General features: G+C 31.6%; 1 protein-coding gene and 1 non-coding gene across 22 annotated transcripts in view; one reads left to right on the top strand and one right to left on the bottom strand.

Moving 5' to 3' along the window:
• LOC138706539 (coiled-coil domain-containing protein AGAP005037) overlaps positions 1-15,792 on the top strand; it is a 1,408,895-nt gene that overhangs the window by 721,284 nt on the left and 671,819 nt on the right. The gene's annotated exons all lie outside the window — the stretch shown is intronic.
• On the bottom strand, positions 5,145-5,216 carry TRNAY-AUA (transfer RNA tyrosine (anticodon AUA)). Its single transcript has one exon. It is a non-coding gene; the product is annotated as a tRNA-Tyr (tRNA).

Genomic DNA, 15,792 nt, shown 5'->3' with positions numbered 1-15,792 from the left:
CCAATTACGTGATCCTTTTTCCAATTATGTGTTAAAGTGGGACTGTGATAACCAACATCCTTGCCTCAAGCCTTTATTTCAGACTATTACGCTTTTACTCCGTCATACTACTTTTGACCAATAAAATGGCACGGAACGACATTTTTCAATCAATCATGGCTGCTTATCCTACCATTTTTATCACCTCCCTAGCATTTGTTTGCTTGTTTGAAAACATTTTACTTTAAAATAATTGTATTTTTAAAACGATTCATGTTTATTTCATTACCCTTAATTAAAACTTTTCTGTCATTTATCTTGTTTATATTATTTAGGTTATGTTATACTTCTGCTGTGTTAGATTATGGATAGTCACGTATCAGAGATTGTTTAATATATTTTGATAATTGAAGTGGAATGCAACTGTTTTAATAAAAATGAAACTGAATCAACAAAGACTTCTTGAATAGTAATCATCCATAGAATTCAATGAAGATTGTATAGTTGGCACAACTGGTAATAAAATAACAGCTGATCATAACACACTACTGCCACCTAGCGGAATATTCGTAATGATGAGATGGTACAATAATACATTTTCAAATAGTTCAGTATTTTCGTAAATCAATATTTTATTGTATTAGCATACTTTATTACTTCTAATCTTTATATACTTTCTTCTAATCATGTAATAGTCAATTAAATCCCACTCGAGTTTTGATTTTCTCTAGATAAGTCAAAACCTCTAGTGAGATTATTGTAGATAAAATGTTTTCCTTAATTGTAATGCAATTAGAATGAAAATTTATTAGCTGATAACTCTAGTAGCTTATGCATTGTATATGAGTGGATTTCTGGAGCCCTTGCTGGACGTGAGAGAATGAAGTATAAATAAACTTTGCAGTAAATATATTCTGAAAATTTGTTAGAAGCTTTATTGTAGGATTGCATGAAGATGTATAAATTTTATAATTCAATGGCATCGCTTCTTGAACTTAAATGATGTTTAACCAGTTTCGTAAACTTTATAAACCTGAGATATACTTTAAAAATAAAACAGAATAAAAGTACTAATTTCTGCTTTCATGTTTCTTCTTTGGTATGACCAACTATTAGTCTCGATTTTGTAAAAATCGAAGAAAACAGTTTCCCAGGCAAAAGTATCTGTATTCTGTACTTATAGTCTAAATTTATAATTTTTCTGTGAAATTTTATGCTTTTGCAGTGTTTTTGAGATACGAGTTTTTGGGCTTCGCAATCATGTGTTTAAATTCAATTTTTGTAGTGTTGGTTCTTGTCTATGCGGATGACATGAATATGTCAGGAGAAAATCCACAAACGATTAGGGAAAACACGGAAATTTTACTTGAAACAAGTAAAGCGATAGGTTTGGAAGTAAATCCCGAAAAGACTAAATATATGATTGTCTCATGACCAGAATATTGTATGAAATGGAAATATAAAAATTGGAAATGTTTCTTCGAAGAGATGGAAAAATTCAAATATCCTACAGCAATAGTAACAAATATAAATGGCACTCGGGAGTAAATTAAATGCAGAATAAATATGTGAAATGCGTGTTATTAACTTACTCAGTTGAGAAGCTTTTGTCGTCTAGTCTGCTGTCAAAAATCTGAAAGCTAGAATTTATAAAACAGTTATATTACCGGTTCTTCTGTATGGTTGTGAAACTTGGACTCTCACTTTGAAGGAGGAACAGAGATTAAGGGTGTTTGAGAATAAGGCGCTTAGGAAAGTATTTGGGGCTAAGAGGGATGACGTTATATGAGAATGAAGAAAGTTACACGACGTAGAACTGCACGCATTGTATTCTTCACCTGACATAATTAGGAACATGAAATCCAGACTTTTGAGATGGGCAGGGCATGTTGCACGTATGGGCGAATCCAGAAATGCATATAGAGTGTTAGTTGGGATGCCGGAGGGAAAAAGACTTTTGGGGAGACCGAGACGTAGATGGGAGGATAATATTAAAATGGATTTTGAGGGATTTGGGATATGATGATAGAGACTGGATTAATTTTGCGCAGGATAGGGACCAATGGCGGGCTTATGTGAGGGCGGCAATGAACTTCCGGGTTCCTTAAAAGCAAGTAACGACTTATTTTTTTAATGTTCGGAAGTGTGTGTCACTCTTTACAAGAAAGAATCCTTAACTCGTTTGGGTCCTTTATGCCTGGATAAATTGTAAGCGAACTTCGCAGATCGTGAGTGACATTTCACTGAATATAGAATAAGTATGCAGTTCTAATATGTGTGTAATATTAAATTCAAAGACACCATTGCGAAATTAAAAAAAAAAATCTCCACTTCTATACCGGTATCGAAATTTCTTTAAGTTGAGTATTCTTTGTATCTGTTCTTTTGGGGTTTCTTTTCTTAAATTCCATTAAGTTCTCACACTTGTGGCAATATATATTTAATCATAGAATTCTATCCTACTTTGTATTGAGCGATTATTTTATTCCAGTCTCATGTTTTCATCTCCTTTCGTTCCATTACCTGTATCAGATTTGACAAACACATCTCTGGAGTGAGAATCACGAAAGATCAGAATCCTATATTTGTTTTCTCTGTTTAACTTACGTATATAACTTAGGCTACGTATCTATACGGTTCCAAAACGTTGGACATATAACGTCCCAGCACACAGTGGCATACACAAATGTCTGCATCTGATATCTTTCTCTTGTCCAGTGTCTTTGTCTATGACGTAATTTACATACTTGAAATTTTCATGTTTTCTTTTCATCTTTCAGATCAATTTATCAGACCATTTCTTCCATGTTGTCTTTGCCATTTACTTCTGGGAATTATACAGGGTGTTAACTAATATGTGGGAAAACATTTGGGGTATGGTTGGAGGATCTAAAAACAAAACAAAAAAAATCGTGTAAATATATAATAAATTTCCCTTTCTCTTTTTTTTTTTCTTTTAATTACAAGTGCTTTTTAGTTCATACTGGTTTATTTATTATAGCATTATTTTTAGAGGTTTATTCACAAATTTAGACATAATTTTCCTTACAGTATTAAAAATTGCTAAATTAAATATTCGCTTACATCTTTTTTTATTATCTCCGATCGAAATTTTGCTATAGAATTTGTGGACGTGTTGATATATACAGGTATTTAGGAACGCCTACTGCAATAAATAAGGAATTCTGGTTAATTGCATGATGGTATAATTGTATTATTTTAAATTATTTTTAATATATTTTCGCTTCTTTTATAATCGGTAGAGGAACAAGTTTAACAGCACCGAAGAAACATACGAGGTATTATTTTATAGTAGTTATATCTTTCTTTTTGTTTTCTTTTTAAAACTTTGGTTCTAGTAGTAATGCAAGTGATATAGGCAGCTTATAGTATTTTAATGCTTGATCTTTGTAGATTAGATATCTTTAACCCCATATTCACAGTACTACAAAATTCTTTTATCATGTTATATTGATAGAAAATAGTATTTATCTTATGAAGTATCAAATAAAACAGTTTTCCAATTTAAAATTGAAACTCTTACAATATCACGCAGTTGTTCATAACAAAAAATGCGTGTGGTCTTTAAATATATATTAAAATATTAAATAATTTTATTATATTAAAAGTCTCAAGAATGTTTTAAGATTAATAGACTTAATTAATTTTAACATAAATAATTGCTTGATATGTGTGATTAACGTTATTGATTTGCCCTCATTTTGTTCTAACAAACCTCTGTAGCGTTCAGAAGGACTGCATATAAGTAGATAATACATAAAGCAATGAAGTGTGATTTCTATGCCTTGGACAGTAAAATATATTTGTGTAAAATACAAAATAATACACTAAACTTCAAGAACTCTCAACTACAGATAAAATAAAATAACTAAAAATTCATTTTATAATTGCTTGTGCCATATAATACAGGATGATCAAAATAAGAATTGAACATATTCAGTACAGTACTTCATTGCGTAGTAACTAGGCTATATAGAAGCATAGTATACACCAAATTGTAAGATTGTGAAACTGAGTTTGATAGTTCTCTTGCAAATTGATTTTGTCATTAAATCCAGATATAGCCTAGTGACTGAGTAATGCATTTTTAAAGCGAACTTATGGGCAACAAATTCACAGATTTACTAACAAATGTTTCAGCAACAGAAAGCAACATCAATACATAGTAAAAACTGCTGGATAGACAATGCTCCAATAGAAGAGTTTATATTGTTGCTATTGATACAAAACATAGAAGACCTATGTTTTTGATCCAACGATAAGGTTTGAGAAAACTATTACGTAAGTGGAAAAAGTAGATCAAGAAAATATATATATTTACGGAGATTGTCTTCCGTACCTCAGCACCAGATGTAATATCCCTTTACGCAATTGGAAAATATAATGTTTATTGTTTGGGGCCATGGGAGGTTTACAAAATTTGTACATAAAATCTTGATAGAATTAAGTTTCGCGGTAAATTCCTCGAGTAAAATAATCATTGATATAATAAAAAAATTTTTATGAATTTTTCACTAGCATTTATACTTTTCTAGTTTATTAATATTTTACACTGTTGTTTACTTAATATTTTATTTTATTTCATTTTTTTTTCAGAAATTGAAAATTTTTATTTAACTGAAATTATTATAATTATTGCTAAAATCATTTTAACTGTATATTTGTTACATAATACATTTGAAGGGTACACGGGAAAAACAATCAAGGTCCATCAAAAATCGAAATTGAGTTAATAATCCTATCTTATAGTGGAAAAGAAGTACTATCATGTGGTCTAGCTAGTAATAAGAAGTCATCTTTCTTGACATTCCACTACGTCAATTTCTATTAAATGCACACATAACAAAGTATTAAGTGCTTAAACTTTAAAATTCGTTTTTCTCGAAACTTTCTAAAATGGACCTTGATCGTTATTCCTTGTACCCTTGATTTGTATTCTGTACCTTCGTGGTCAACTGCAGTTCAGCAGTAGACGAAAATTAATAAATGTTATTAGGAGAAAAAGATAAAAAAACATAATAAACAGCAAAAAAAAAACATTATATCAAATATAGATGAAAAAAAGCAACTATGAAATTCTACATTTATACAGCAGACAGTTGCTTAAAATATGATTAAGGATAGGTGAAACGGAGAAAAAATATCTCCGGCACCGGGGCTCGAACCCGGGTTTTCAGCTCTATGTGCTGACGCTTTATCCACTAAGCCACACCGGATTCCAGTTCCGATGCCGGATTGAATCCTCTCAGTTTAATTTCCACCCGGGTTTGCCTTTGTTGGCCAACCCTCATGCATTGTGTCACAGATGTGTAACAGTGGGACGATGTCCAACACACTAATGTGCAGAGATGCCGGAGAAGGTTTTTCTCCGCTCCACCCATCCTTTATCATATGATAACGCAGAATTCCTGCACGGAGATATATATATACTTCGGTACATCAGATTAATATGATATGCGTAAATAATAACTTAGTGATTCAAGACGGCGCTCATTCCGTCGGATCCCGGCCACTTAGTCACTCGTAATGAGTGCACCTCTTGCACATAGTGTGTTGGACGTTGTGCCACTGTCACACATCTGTGACACAGTGCATGAGGGTTGGCCACTAAAGGAAAACTAAGAGATGGAACTTAAACTGAGAGGATTGAATGCGGCATCGGAACTGGAATCCGGTGTGGCTTAGTGGATAAAACGTCAGCACGTAGAGCTGAAAACCCGGGTTCGAGTCCCGGTGCCGGAGAGAATCTTTCTCTGATCCACCTATCCTTCATCATAATATGATAACTAGGGCTAAGATTTTGATGACCTATAAATCATGAAAAAATGTCCTAAAACAATGAATTTATGACCTAAAAAACGTTGAAAAATGCCCTTAAAATGCCCTAAAAATTGATCTTACGTAATTGGCTTAGTAGGAAAAGAGATTTTGTACTGCTTAATAATATTTAGACTAGTAATTAAATTAAATTTTACATAATTTTTTCTAAGTAGTACACTTTAATTAATTATTTTACCTGATGTAGTTTCCATGTATGATCGTTCACTTCTGCTTCGGCATGTGGACGTGAGTTCAACAGTCAGCTGGTCGGTCTTGGCCCTTCATGGGCTGTAGCGCTATGGATCTACTTTACTTTTAGTTTCCGTGTAGTCTACCACAAGGCCACTCTTATCCGGAATTAGCAGGTATAGAGGAGTCTATATTGAAGGGGTAGTTGGACTGATCCATTGCATGGGCTGTATTACGTTAAAGTGGAAATATTTGTTTAGAAAACGATTAAAATATTATATAAAATAATGGGTATTAATGTACAAAATATGTAAAGAAAATATCAAGGGAAATAAACATTATTTTATATTAATAATGGGCATTTATAGCCGAAATTAAATGAAAATGCCTAAAAAAAATGACCGAATAAAACAAAAGATGCTCTTATGAGTTGAAACAGGCAAAAAATGCAAAAAAGTGCCCTAACAAATATGTCTTAAAACAGTTTATCACATAACATATAAATACTAAAGCAGCTATGTTTCTGGCTTACTAGAAAAAAGATGCAATTTCATCAAAATCCTAGCCCTAATGCTAACGCAGAATTCCTGCACGGAAATATCATATGTACTTCGGTACATCATATTAATAGTTGCTTAAAAGCCATCCATCTTGTTTCCAAAATACTAAACACTAATAAACTAGATAGTTAAAAACCATAACTTTATCATAAAGCTGAACATTTTTAAAATACGTATGTTAATTTAAACAAAGGAGAGTCTAGAAAACAGGAGAGACACCAAAATTGTGTTGTGGGAAGAGGACTTGTATAAAAATGAAACACTTACCATTCAAAATAGACAACATTTCTCTGAATGTTCAATTCTTTTTAATCCTCCTGCATTAGCTATTGATATTTTTCATGTCTTGCTTCCCTTGAGTAGGGTCATGGACTGAGTCTCCCGTAGTTGCATGTTTCAAAACGTTGTCATTGCATTTCACTGTGTGTTCTTTAGGCTATCAACCTTTCCACCATATATAGGTGTTTAAGTTTCTGTACTGTTTTTTTTCTTGTATTTTTTTCTGTCTTTGCTTCTTATTGTTTTCTGCTAAGTGCCCCTACCGTACGCCCGCCCGCCAAGCTCTCCAAATTGACGCACCTGTGTCAGAATATTGGAAATGTTCACAGTTCCTTTCTTAATGGCCATTTGATATTATTTTTGTGTTTGTTGCTGAAATCCTGAGGGACAGTGGTGTAATGTGACTGCTAAGGAGTTTTGTTATACTTTATGATCTACAATATGATTACAATCAGGGTGTAAAATATGGATGAAACGCTTTATTTTGTCCTTCTTTGCTGAATTTCCTCTTAAATTTTATATAAACTTTTAAAGAAATCGTATAATATTTTTTGTATTATGTAAACAATATACTAAATTTAATTTCTACACTAATAATAATATTTAATTCATTAATATTGATTTAAATGTTCACGTATATTTTAATTTGCACCCTGGTTTTGATGCATATTGGTTTGTGATTGTTGGCGACAACTACTAGTCCAACATCATTATAAAAAACTAATTCTCTATCTTGAAAATGTGGTTACTTGGTCGTTTGTAGTGAGAGAATATAAATATTAGCTATTGCATCCAAGAATTTTGCTTCGAACTAGCTGTTTTATTCTTTGCCATAAATATATTTTAATTAATATTACTGTTGCAAGAGAGACATACCTATTTTCTAACCTCTAACTTAAATAATCAGGGTAATTTAGCACTAGATCGTGGGGTTAAAATTGTAAGAAGAGGTTTTCTTCTTTGGAAATTTTATAAACAAATCGGGATATTACAATAATATTTTGTTTGGCTCTGATACCTGGAAAAATACTTCGTTAGTACATTTTCCTTTATTATCAGTAAAATTTTATAATTTTAAATATGCTGAACTACAGAAGTAGATTTATTGTCTACTACTCAAAATCCTAATTTGGGATGTTAGATGTTTAATTGTCACTGTAAATAATATTAGTCGAAGCAGCGATAATGCTGTGAGCATTTCTATTATCTCTGGCCTTTGAAATTCGAGACACTCACTGTCAAGGAATGCCTTGTAGTGTTTGCTACAGATTCTGTATCCATATGCTTAAACCGTAGTTAAATATTTTAATTTAAGTTAATGTATTTAAATAATATTAATAATATTTAGATGTCAAGTTTAATGAAATGACTCTTAAATAGATTGTAAAAAATCTCGTTAAATAAGCAGATAGTTAATACAAAAAGATAATAAAAATAAAGGCTGCATTCCACATTGACATAAACCTATAAGCTTATGAACGTTGATATGCAAAGTTTTGTTTTGATCAATGATATCTTTATTGTTTCTTGTATGTTATGTTACATTGCTATTTTAAAACAAGTCATCAATAGTCGGAAAATGTAAATAATTACATTCAAAGGTTTTGCATGATTGAATATCAATATTTTTGTTATTATAAATAATTCTATGTCTTAACCTTCACTGTCGTGTTATATATCCGTTATTTACTTTCATCTTCTGTTTCGAGATATCACTAGTCAAATTTCTCAGTAAATACTTCTGTTTCTTTCATAAAGTTCTCGCATAACCTCAGAAAAATAAATGTTACTATTTCATATAATATGATGTGCTTGCTATAGAGATAAACGAAAAAAAAATTTTGTAGAAATTTAATTATTTTATTTTCTCAATTCAGTTGAAGAGTATAATTTCAAATTGTTAATTAATACAAAGAAAATTACAGAAATATATGGCAATTTTTTTAAGAATCGTTAATTTTTATTTATTTCAATGTAGGCTATACAGAAAATAAAAATTTAGTGTAGGAACTGTTACTAAATTATTGCTGGTTTAAATAATCCAACTCTTCGTATTTTTAATAACAGAACCTTAAGAGTTTTACAAACCATTTGTTACTTCTGATGGTAACTATATTCGATTTCTTGCTGATTTTTTTTATATATTATACAGTTTTGTTATTCCTGTTTCCCACTTTTAAATGTCTGAATTAGGGTCCCCAGTGAGAAACATGTTCAAAATTAACAGTTCGAACTATATTAATAACTCTCTGAAATAATCAATTTTTGGCTAAATGTATTATTTTTTCATGTTCGTCGATTTCATAATTTTCTTTTTCTTTCGGGCATGTTTAATAAAACTATAGTCACTAATAAATTTTTGTCTCTTAATTATACTGAACAAGGACATATACTGTATATATCTGTAAACTGAAAAAAATTGTGTTCCGTTTATGTAGGTTTGAATATCTCTAAGTATTTTCTAGGTTATGGTATTTACACTTTCATTTGCTGTTTATTTTAATCGTTTCTTTTTTTCCTTTATATTATTATTATTATTATTATTATTATTATTATTATTATTATTATATTCAATATTAACTTCGCTTTTTTACGTAAGTAACTAACGCTTAAATACAGTATATATATTATGTATGGAGAAAAATATTTCATATTTCTGTTTGATATGATATATAAAGATAAAGTGGAATGCAGCAATAAACACTTTTTTATGATGCAGATAATCTTTTTTTTACTGAAATATTACTCTGATAAACATAAAATACCAAGCATGCATTCAGTGAATTTCTATAGACAAAGATATTGAACTAAAGACAAAAATCTTATGCAGAAAATGTGCTTTAACTCTCAGTGCCTGTAATTTGAAAATGCATTCTTATGTGGCTAAATTGCATAGACAAACGCTAATAACTGCAGTAGAATGTAGTGCATTGGTTTTTTTTTTTTTTTTTTTAGAAAGTTCTTATTCTGAATTTACATCGTAATAGCATATATTTAAATTGTATCTTTTAAATGCAAAAATTAATTTCACGTTCTTGTAAATAATATTCTACATAGACATTTTTAAACATTCTATAAATATCTGTAAAAATTTTATGACTCCAGCAATGATGGAGGTACGTGATTTTTACTTTCTGTATTTATATTATAATTTACAGCTCACCCAGATAGTTTTAAAAGAAGAATTTATAACCAGTCATTAAACCAACCTGGATGGCAATAAATATGACACTGAATAAGACAGCTTGTAGCATCTTTTTTGTATGTGTGTGACGAATCTTGCAAGATTTCATCTAGAATTTGTTTGAATGATATATTTGTTCACATTGTTGCACTTCCTCACTTTTGATGACAAAGTTGCCACATTTATCACATAATAATATTTCAAAATTTCTTCTCTCTTTCTGGTGTCTTATTATGTTTCTACTGTTTTCTCTGTGCACTTTTCTATCTGTCCCCTTGTAGCTTTAATTATGTTTACAAAGATGTAATTGTTAATCTAGGTATTACAATATTGCATAATGCCAGTTGCATTATGGCCAGTACATGTACATTATTAGTATAAGTTCAAAACAATGGTAATGATAATTATAGTGTTATGTCAGATTATGAAGTGATAGAAGTCACACTGAAATTAACCTTACATAAAAAATATCTATTTTCATAGGTTGTATGACAAGCAATTGTCGTGAAACAATCTAAGTCTCTCTTAGGTGTATAATGCGTAGGAAATTTAACAAATTTTATAGCAAAAATACATAAATAATGGTTTTACATCAAAGTATAGCAATATAAAAAAGGTCATTTGAGATGCATATCGTAAAATAACGTCTGGTAACAATATACAGAATGTTCAAAAAGTGTGGAATATTACTAATAACATCTTAAATTTTAATTTTATAAAAACATTATACATAAGTTGTTTAAGATAAACCATACAATATGATACCAGTGTTCGAAAATAGTACATTATGCAACGAGCCTATAATGATAGTAATTAAGAAGCTCGTATGAAAATTATGAAACTCGCTTGCGCTCGTTTCATAAACATCCATACTCTCTTCTTAATTACCATTATAGGCGAGTTTCATACGACTTTTTATGCTCGACCATATTTCTAACTTGAAATTACCGGTATTCAGATGTATACATTTTACTTGTATCTGACAAGATCGGAAGTGACCTTGTTCTAGGTCGTGAATTGTGAGATGTGCGCAGACGCGAAAGTATTGATTTTTTTCCGAGGAACAATAATGTCATTGACCTTGATGTAATCCCGTTAAACTTGATAATATTATAATATTAGAACCTTGATTATTGAATTCGACATTGAAAAACGAGATGACAAATTGAATTTATTTGAATATTATTTACAACTAACGCTAATTATTATAGTAACAGAACATAACCTTCTGCGACAGTATTGGATTTCCAGCCTCCGTGACTTTTCGCTAATTCTCTTTCGATTGCATATCCGAGAATAATCGATACTTGCGGTTTTATAACGGTACAAAGCTGACATGTCATTGGCTGAACACATGTAAGCTGAGTTATCATTGGCTGAAGACCTGTACTTTAATGAGTAGGTGTACTTTAATGACATGCATTACAGGACTGCTAGCAGGTGTATAATTAGTACATTTCGGCATGGTCGAGCATAAAAGTTATTTTTCAAATGACACCCTAAATTCAAATTTACAAATTCCGAATGTCCATTACATTTTACATTCACCCGTTTCATGTCTTTTAACTATTTATTATTTATTAAACTTGTTTCGTAGACCTCAAGACTTGTAAAATCATATTGAGTAGGCCATAAAACTAAAAAAGAACACTATTACTAATCAAACTTTACAACAGATGTTGAAAATGTGATCCATTCATAACTAAACAATGTTCCAGTCTATCACGAAAACCCTTCATTGTAGATATGATATGAGCAGATCAGTCATGTAACTGTGAGAAAGACGATGAACTGTTTCCAATGATAGACTGAGACATTGTTTGGCTGTGAATGATTCTCATTTTGAGCATCTGTTGTAAAGTTTGGTTAGTAATAGTGTTTTGTTTAATTTTATGGCCTGCTGAACATGATTTTACACACTTATTTGTCTCAAGTTTGAAGTCCACGAAACAAGTTTAATAAATATTTAAATGACATGAAACGGGTGAATGGGTAATCTTTCTACACATTCGTTCGTAAAATGTAACGGACATTCGGAATATATAAATTTTAATATAGAGTGCCATTTAAAAAATAAAGTTTACTGTCACGCCCTTTATGCCTAAATAACTAACGTTTTTTTCGAATAGTGATATCACATTGTATGGTTTATCTCCAACAGCTTTTGTATAAAACTCTTTTTTGTAAAATTAAAACTTACTAATATTCCATAGTTTTTTAACACTCTGTGTATGGATAATCAGTAATTTGATCAAGTAACAACTTTAATTTACTGTTGAAAAGTAAATATTAATGATAAGACATGAAAATTTAAATTTACGTTTATTAAAATGAAATAATCATCTAAAAATGTTACTACATCGAACATTATTATGAATTATAGTTGCGCTTATATAGTGAGGCTCACATAACAGTTTCTACTGTTCTCCAACCAGGAGATTGACCGTGAAAGGAATGTGCTTACTATTGCGTCATCTATTGGAGCGAAGTAGATAGATGATATTATCGTCATAACGTCAGTTTAAAAAACATGCGCTCTCCTGCATATGTTATTTCCGGTATGGAGGGATTAAAAGACCAGGAAATTAACCGTGATCTAATTTTGTAACTAGGGTAGTATAAATATGTGTGTATCAGTGTTATCGTTTGTGCTTTGAGAGTTAGCCAATGGAGATGCATGTACCCACGTGTGTGATCTTATGACATCAACATTCATTCATAGCATTACCCCGCTGCGTCTCATTCCCCTGAGACTTTCTCCTGATTGGAGTACAGTAAACAGCAAATATTGCCGTCTTGTCAGTGTTGCCAACTGTTACCAGATATCACACGATCCTATGTACTAAATGACTTATTTACTTACCGTACTTCATGTTGAAAGGTTATTCTAAATAATTCAATAATTTGTAACATATTTTCGTAGGCAAAATATACGGGAAAGGGATCAACATGTCAAGTATTTTGTCTGGCAATACGAAATTCATTGGTTTGACTAAACAATTGACTCACGAGACCTAACCTAAAAATGTATTTTGTTTGATCACATGAAATTATTAGTACTAACTCCGAAAACTTACCTGACTATAGTCTTGAATTATAACCACAACGCAACACATAAAATAATTATAGTGTATTAATATTAATACTGACATTAATTAATTATTAATATGTTCAAATTTCACAAGCTACCAGTAACCAGCTCAGAAATCTAGGCCTAGTACAATTTTAATTTCATGGTACTCCAGTACCGACAAATTTTGTCGATATTTGTCTCAGCTGCCAACATACTAGTTACCAAATCACTTCCATTTGCAGTATTTGTCAGTATCGAAATTCTAAACAAAGTTGGCAAAACAAAATTCAACCTGCAAACTAGAAAATCACCACAATCCACTAGCATATGTAGTAATGGGGGGGAAATGGTTAGGTTTCACCCTTAGGGTATGATGTAAGCTGACCCGGACTATAGATCGAAAAAGTTCAAACAATTGATAAAAACGAAGAAAGTAAAGTAACCTGAAATATATTAGAGTAATTCAGCAGAGTAAAAGAAAAGTTAATATTTTTTCTATTGTTCATGATAAATAATATTTCGCAACGTTTCAAAGGATCGTATTCAAATCTTATTCATCAGCAGCAGTTTTCCCGTTTTTTTTTTTTTATCCGAGAATTATCCAGTTTCTAATACACATACGTGTGAACTTCAAGCTCTGACCACATTTTAGTCTCAAGAACTCCGAGTACACGCTAGAAGATGAAACAGGCAGCAGAGCATTTCAGAAAGTTATGATAAAGACCGAAATCCTTTGCCATGAGTTAGGTTTGAACCTGAACCAAGTACGAAGGTGGCTGCACTGAATTTCTTCTTCACGAAGTAGATATGTCTACTATTTGGATTCACAAGCTTTTGGGAAGTTCTTAGGAAAAACTTGAGCTCTGAATGGGACAGAATTGTGGCGAATTCCACTGCAAACGTACCATTTTTAGTGGAATTTACAGACTTACACTGTCTCGTATGCCGATGATGCAATATTTTTTTAAATTGCCACGAGAACTTCGATCGATTAGAGAATGAAATAATTTTTCATCTATCCGCTGCCAATTCTAATGGATTAGTGTTGAATGATGATAAAACAGTATATATGTGTTTTCACGTTATTCCGGCAGCATACTTTATCGGACATTCTGTCTCGTATACGACAGTTTCCTCTCGCACCTTTCGATGTGACGGTGATTACACGAATTCTTATGAGGCTGCAATATACAGCATCGGAGATTTCTACGATGTCCGATGCAATATCTGCAGCGTCGTAACAATTCATACTATACCACATTCCACACAAAGCACTTCAGTAGTCTCTTCCTTAGGTCTTTTTTCAGATGTCCGCAGAAGATGCTCCTTTCCCTATTAAAAGCTTCCTTTGCCATTGCTATCCTTCCTTTGACTGTCTGACAATAGCTCACGATACTAATTACAGTAGGCTGCACCCCAAAAATACCTACAAGAAGACAAAATGTATTCGAAGGAAAGATAATACAACAAATTTTTAACTTCACCTCTCTTGGGTGTGACGTCTCCTTTAACAGAAACGATGATACATTGGAAAATTAAATAGATGCATGAATTATTTTACGGAAGAGTAAAGATCATCTCGACAAGATGAAGGACTTCCAATTACCAATTATAATCCACGAACAAGAAGAAGCGTCCGTTGATCGAGGACAAGATGGGAAGAGTAAAAAATCCACTTCAGGAAGAGAACAAGGTACGAGGTACAAGAGGAGATGTGAACCAAAAATAAATACGATAAAAATGAAAATGTAATGAGGATTTAAACAGACAAAAATTATTTTCTCTACGTCGTCGGAAGATGGCTTGAAGAGGGGAGCTTTCTGCTTAAGCAATATTGCCAAAAATTACAACATGAAAATGTTTCTTAGGAAAATAAAAGCTATGGGAATGTGTGAAAAAAAAATTAAGAAGGTTCAAAATGGTGTTGAAAGGAAAAATTAGCAAACAAGTATCTGAATTTAATTTTTTGGTCACCTAATCTGTTATAAGTAATGATGCAGATATAAAACCACAAAAATACAACAAATGAATGGAATTATCAAACGGCATTTTGTGAAACAGATGTTCACAGGTCTCAAAAGCTTCCCTCAAATGAAGGGTTCAGAACCATAGTGGGCCAAGCGCCATTTACTAGAACCGTAGAAAGTAAGGGTTAAAATGAAGTTATTGCCGTAATTCAATGGAAACATATAGCAAGTAATATAAAGTATACACATTCAAACTAAATTATATGTCAATCTTCATTAAACTATGGTATTCACTTAACTTTAACCCTTGCTTTCTCCGTTTTTAATAAATGGCGCTTGGCCCACTATGGCTCTGAACCCTTCATATATAGTATTGAAAGCTGGATCCTGTGTTGCTAATATAAATCCAAATCACAAGGACCCTGATTTTAGATTTAAGTATACTCAATAAATAGAGAAATTCGAACATTCGAAAGAAATTAAAAGTTTGAAACATACTAGAGAATATCCAAATACGAGTATATCAAAGGAACTGGTTAGGACATGTACAAAGAATGGAATCAACACGTTTACCAAACATTGATTATAGAACATGGAAGTTATCAAATTACGCAAACCAATAAGAGAAACTGTACCGTAATGTAAATTGCCAAATAAAAATGTTGAGCTGTATATAAGAATAATTACTGAAATGGGTAATTGTCGAAAATCTTTTAAAGG

The sequence above is a fragment of the Periplaneta americana genome, chromosome 9, assembly GCF_040183065.1.
Source record: "Periplaneta americana isolate PAMFEO1 chromosome 9, P.americana_PAMFEO1_priV1, whole genome shotgun sequence".
Taxonomy (NCBI): domain Eukaryota; kingdom Metazoa; phylum Arthropoda; class Insecta; order Blattodea; family Blattidae; genus Periplaneta; species Periplaneta americana.
This window is presented reverse-complemented; position numbering and strand designations above follow the sequence as displayed.